We start from the raw sequence: 7,108 nt of genomic DNA on the forward strand, positions 1-7,108 counted from the left end.
GGACAACCCCTACGAACATTTCAGGACACGCGTGAGTTCTTAGAACACACCCCCATTTTGTTTATTTACGAACATTTCAGGACACTGAGACAGTTCTTAGAACACTTTCAACTTGCCATTGAACAATACGGACAGCGTCCTCAGGACACCCCCTACGAACATTTCAGGACACCGCGAGTGTTCTTGGAGCGTCTTCAGGACACCCCCTATGAAAATTTCAGGACACTGCGAGAGTTCTTAGAACACTTCAGGACAACGCGTGTGTTCTTAGAACACACCCCCATTTTCTTCATGTGTGAACATTTCAGGACTACGCGCGAGTTCTTAGAACACTTTCAACTTGACAACGAACAATACGGACAGCGTCCTCAGAACACCCCCATTTTGTTTATTTGCGAACATTTCAGGACACCGCGAGTGTTCTTGTAGCGTCTTCAGGACACCCCCTATGAACATTTCAGGACACTGCGAGAGTTCTTAGAACACTTCAGGACAACGCGAGAGTTCTTAGAACACTTTCAACTTGACAACGAACAATACGGACAGTGTCCTCAGAGCACCACCATTTTGTTTATTTGCGAACATTTCAGGACACCTGGAGTGTTCTTAGAACACTTTCATCGAGCCATCGAACAATACGGACAGCGTCTTCAGGACACCCCCTGCGAACATTTCAGGACACCGAGACAATTCTTAGAACACTTTTAACTTGCCATTGAACAATACGGAAAGCGTCTTCAGGACACCCCCTATGAACATTTCAGGACAACATGAGAGTTCTTAGAACACTTTCAACTTGACAACGAACAATACGGACAGCGTCATCAGAATACCCCCATTTTGTTTATTTGCGTACATTTCAGGACACCCCAAGTGTTCTTAGAACACGTTCAACTTAGCATCGAACAATACGGACAGCATCTTCAGTACACCCCCTGTGAACATTTCGGGACACCACAAGAGTTCTTAGAACACTTTCAACTCGACAACGAACAATACGGACAGCGTCTTCAGGACACCCCCTACGAACATTTCAGGACAACGCAAGAGTTCTTAGAACACTTTAAACTTGACAACGAACAATACGGACAGCGTCATCAGAACACCCCCATTTTGTTTATTTGCGAACATTTCAGGACACCTCGAGTGTTCTTAGAACACTTTCAACTTGCCATCGAACAATACGGACAGCGTCTTCAGGACACCCCCTGCGAACATTTCAGGACACCGAGACAGTTCTTAGAACACTTTCAACATGCCATTGGACAATACGGACAGCATCTTCAGGACACCCCCTACGAACATTTCAGGACAACGCGAGAGTTCTTAGAACACTTTCAACTTGACAACGAACAATACGGACAGCGTCATCAGAACACCCCCATTTTGTTTATTTGCGAACATTTCAGGACACCCCGAGTGTTCTTAGAACACATTCAAATTGCCACAGAACAATACGGACAGCGTCCCCAGAACACCCCCATTTTGTTTATTTGCGAACATTTCAGGACACCCCAAGTGTTATTAGAACACGTTCAACTTGCCATTGAACAATACGGACAGCATCTTCAGAACACCCGCTGTGAACATTTCAGGACACCACGATAGTTCTTAGAACACTTTCAACTCGACAACAAACAATACGGACAGCGTCCTCAGGACACCCCCTACGAACATTTCAGGACAACATGTGTGTTCTTAGAACACACCCCCATTTTGTTTATTTGCGAACATTTCAGGACACCGCGAGTGTTCGTAGAACACTTCAGGACAACGCGTGTGTTCTTAGAACACACACCCATTTTCTTTATGTGCGAACATTTCAGGAAAACGCGAGAGTTCTTAGAACACTTTCAACTTGACAACGAACAATATGGGCAGTGTCCTCAGAACACCCCCATTTTGTTTATTTGCCAACATTTCAGGACACCTCGAGTGTTCTTAGAACACTTTCAACTTGCCATCGAACAATACGGACAGCGTCTTCAGGACACCCCCTATGAACATTTCAGGACAATGCAAGAGTTCTTAGAACACTTTCAACTTGACAACGAACAATACGACAGCGTCATCAGAACACCCCCATTTTGTTTATTTGCGAACATGTCAGGACACCCCGAGTGTTCTTAGAACACATTCAACTTGCCACTGAACAATACGGACAGCGTCCCCAGAAAACCCCTATTTTGTTTATTTGCAAATATGTCAAGACACCCCGAGTGTTCTTAGAGCGTCTTCAGGACACCCTCTACGAACATTTCAGGACACCGCAAGAGTTCTTAGAACACTTCAGGACAACGCGTGAGCTCTTAGAACACATCCCCATTTTGTTTATGTACAAACTTTTCAGGACAACGCGAGAGTTCCTAGAACACTTTCAACTTAACAACGTACAATACGGACAGCGTCCTCAGAACACCCCCTTTTTGTTTATTTGCGAACATTTCAGGACACCCTGAGTGTTCTTAGAACACTTCAACTTGCCATCGAACAATACGGACAGCGTCTTCAGGACACCACCTGCGAACATTTCAGGACAACGCGAGAGTTCTTAGAACACTTTCAACTTGACAGCGAACAATACAGACAGCGTCATCAGAACACCCCCATTTTGTTTATTTGCAAACATTTCAGGACTCCCCGAGTGTTCTTAGAACACATTCAACTTGCCACAGAACAATACGGACAGCGTCCACAGAACACCCCCATTTTGTGTATTTGCGAACATTTCAGGACACCCCGAGTGTTCTTAGAACACATTCAACTTGCCACAGAACAATACGGACGGCATCCCCAGAACACCCCTATTTTGTTTATTTGCGAACATTTCAGGACACCCCGAGTGTTCTTAGAACACGTTCACCTTGCCATCGAACAATACGGACAGCATCTTCAGTACACCCCCTGTGAACATTTCAGGACACCACGATAGTTCTTAGAACACTTTCAACTCGACAACAATCAATACGGACAGCGTTCTCAGGACACCCCCTACAAACATTTCAGGACAACGCGTGTGTTCTTAGAACACACCCCCATTTTGTTTATTTGCGAACATTGACACCGAAACAGTTCTAAGAACACTTTCAACTTGCCATCGAACAATACGGACAGCTTCTTCAGGACACCCCCTGCGAACATTTCAGGACAACGCGAGAGTTCTTAGAACACTTTCAACTTGACAAAGAACAATACGAACAGCATCATCAGAACACCCTCATTTTGTTTATTTGGGAACATTTCAGGACTCCCCGAGTGTTCTTAGAACACATTCAACTTGCCACAGAACAATACAGACAGCGTCCCCAGAACACCCCCATTTTGTTTATTTGCGAACATTTCAGGACACCCCGAGTATTCTTAGAACACATTCAACTTGCCACAGAACAATGCGGACAGCATCCACAGAACACCCCCATTTTTTTTATTTGCAAACATTTCAGGACACCACGAGTGTTCTTAGAGCGTCTACAGGACACCCCCTACGAACATTTCAGGACACTGCAAGAGTTCTTAGAACACTTCAGGACAACGCGTGTGTTCTTAGAACACACCCCCATTTTGTTTATGTACGAACATTTCAGGACAACGCGAGAGTTCTTAGACTACTTTCAACTTGACAACGAACAATACGGACAGCGTCTTCAGGACACCCCATGCGAACATTTCAGTACACCGAGACAGTTCTTAGAACACTTTCAACTTGCCATTGAACAATATGGACAGCGTCTTCAGGACACCCCCTACGAACATTTCAGGACAACGCGAGAGTTCTTAGAACACTTTCAACTTGACAAAGAACAATACGGACAGCGTCATCAGAACACCCCCATTTTGTTTATTTGCGAACATTTCAGGACACCCCGAGTGTTCTTAAAACACGTTCAACTTGCCATCGAACAATACGGACAGCATCTTCAGTACACCCCCTGTGAACATTTCGGGACACCAAGAGAGTTCTTAGAACACTTTCAACTCGACAACGAACAATACGGACAGAATCCTCAGGACACCCCCTACGAACATTTCAGGACAACGCGTGTGTTCTTAGAACACACCCCCATTTTGTTTATTTGCGAACATTTCAGGACATCGAGCGAGACAGTTCTTAGAACACTTTGAACTTGCCATTGAACAATACGGACAGCGTCTTCAGGACACCCCCTACGAACATTTCAGGACAACGCAAGAGTTCTTAGAACACTTTCAACTTGACCACGAACAATACGGACAGCGTCATCAGAACACCCCCATTTTGTTTATTTGCGAACATTTCAGGACACCCCGAGTATTCTTAGAACACATTCAACTTGCCACAGAACAATGCGGACAGCATCCACAGAACACCCCCATTTTTTTTATTTGCAAACATTTCAGGACACCACGAGTGTTCTTAGAGCGTCTACAGGACACCCCCTACGAACATTTCAGGACACTGCAAGAGTTCTTAGAACACTTCAGGACAACGCGTGTGTTCTTAGAACACACCCCCATTTTGTTTATGTACGAACATTTCAGGACAACGCGAGAGTTCTTAGACTACTTTCAACTTGACAACGAACAATACGGACAGCGTCTTCAGGACACCCCATGCGAACATTTCAGTACACCGAGACAGTTCTTAGAACACTTTCAACTTGCCATTGAACAATATGGACAGCGTCTTCAGGACACCCCCTACGAACATTTCAGGACAACGCGAGAGTTCTTAGAACACTTTCAACTTGACAAAGAACAATACGGACAGCGTCATCAGAACACCCCCATTTTGTTTATTTGCGAACATTTCAGGACACCCCGAGTGTTCTTAAAACACGTTCAACTTGCCATCGAACAATGCGGACAGCATCCACAGAACACCCCCATTTTTTTTATTTGCAAACATTTCAGGACACCACGAGTGTTCTTAGAGCGTCTACAGGACACCCCCTACGAACATTTCAGGACACTGCAAGAGTTCTTAGAACACTTCAGGACAACGCGTGTGTTCTTAGAACACACCCCCATTTTGTTTATGTACGAACATTTCAGGACAACGCGAGAGTTCTTAGACTACTTTCAACTTGACAACGAACAATACGGACAGCGTCTTCAGGACACCCCATGCGAACATTTCAGTACACCGAGACAGTTCTTAGAACACTTTCAACTTGCCATTGAACAATATGGACAGCGTCTTCAGGACACCCCCTACGAACATTTCAGGACAACGCGAGAGTTCTTAGAACACTTTCAACTTGACAAAGAACAATACGGACAGCGTCATCAGAACACCCCCATTTTGTTTATTTGCGAACATTTCAGGACACCCCGAGTGTTCTTAAAACACGTTCAACTTGCCATCGAACAATATGGACAGCGTCTTCAGGACACCCCCTACGAACATTTCAGGACAACGCGAGAGTTCTTAGAACACTTTCAACTTGACAAAGAACAATACGGACAGCGTCATCAGAACACCCCCATTTTGTTTATTTGCGAACATTTCAGGACACCCCGAGTATTCTTAGAACACATTCAACTTGCCACAGAACAATGCGGACAGCATCCACAGAACACCCCCATTTTTTTTATTTGCAAACATTTCAGGACACCACGAGTGTTCTTAGAGCGTCTACAGGACACCCCCTACGAACATTTCAGGACACTGCAAGAGTTCTTAGAACACTTCAGGACAACGCGTGTGTTCTTAGAACACACCCCCATTTTGTTTATGTACGAACATTTCAGGACAACGCGAGAGTTCTTAGACTACTTTCAACTTGACAACGAACAATACGGACAGCGTCTTCAGGACACCCCATGCGAACATTTCAGTACACCGAGACAGTTCTTAGAACACTTTCAACTTGCCATTGAACAATATGGACAGCGTCTTCAGGACACCCCCTACGAACATTTCAGGACAACGCGAGAGTTCTTAGAACACTTTCAACTTGACAAAGAACAATACGGACAGCGTCATCAGAACACCCCCATTTTGTTTATTTGCGAACATTTCAGGACACCCCGAGTGTTCTTAAAACACGTTCAACTTGCCATCGAACAATACGGACAGCATCTTCAGTACACCCCCTGTGAACATTTCGGGACACCAAGAGAGTTCTTAGAACACTTTCAACTCGACAACGAACAATACGGACAGAATCCTCAGGACACCCCCTACGAACATTTCAGGACAACGCGTGTGTTCTTAGAACACACCCCCATTTTGTTTATTTGCGAACATTTCAGGACATCGAGCGAGACAGTTCTTAGAACACTTTGAACTTGCCATTGAACAATACGGACAGCGTCTTCAGGACACCCCCTACGAACATTTCAGGACAACGCAAGAGTTCTTAGAACACTTTCAACTTGACCACGAACAATACGGACAGCGTCATCAGAACACCCCCATTTTGTTTATTTGCGAACATTTCAGGACACCCCAAGTGTTCTTAGACCACATTCAACTTGCCACTGAACAATACGGACAGCGTCCCCAGAACACCCCTATTTTGTTTATTTGCGAACATTTCAGGACACCCGAGTGTTCTTAGAGCGTCTTCAGGACACCGCCTACGAACATTTCAGGACATCGCAAGAGTTCTTAGAACACTTCAGGACAATGCGTGAGTTCTTAGAACACATCCCCATTTTGTTTATGTACAAACTTTTCAGGACAACGCGAGAGTTCCTAGAACACTTTCAACTTAACAACGAACAATGCGGACAGCGTCCTCAGAACACCTCCATTTTGTTTATTTGCAAACATTTCAGGACACCCCGAGTGTTCTTAGAACACTTCAACTTGCCATCGAACAATATGGACAGCGTCTTCAGGACACCCCCTGCGAACATTTCAGGACACCACGAGAGTTCTTAGAACACTTTCAACTCGACAACGAAGAATACGGACAGCGTCCTCAGGTCACCCCCTACGAACATTTCAGGACAACGCGTGTGTTCTTAGAACACACCCCCATTTTGTTTATTTGCGAACATTTCAGGACGCCAAAACAGTTCTAAGAACACTTTCAACTTGCCATCGAACAATACGGACAGCTTCTTCAGGACAACCCCTACGAACATTTCAGGACACGCGTGAGTTCTTAGAACACACCCC

Source organism: Ambystoma mexicanum, chromosome 1p (assembly GCF_040938575.1).
Source record: "Ambystoma mexicanum isolate Mex_15411 chromosome 1p, UKY_AmexF1_1, whole genome shotgun sequence".
NCBI classification, from domain to species: Eukaryota; Metazoa; Chordata; class Amphibia; order Caudata; family Ambystomatidae; genus Ambystoma; species Ambystoma mexicanum.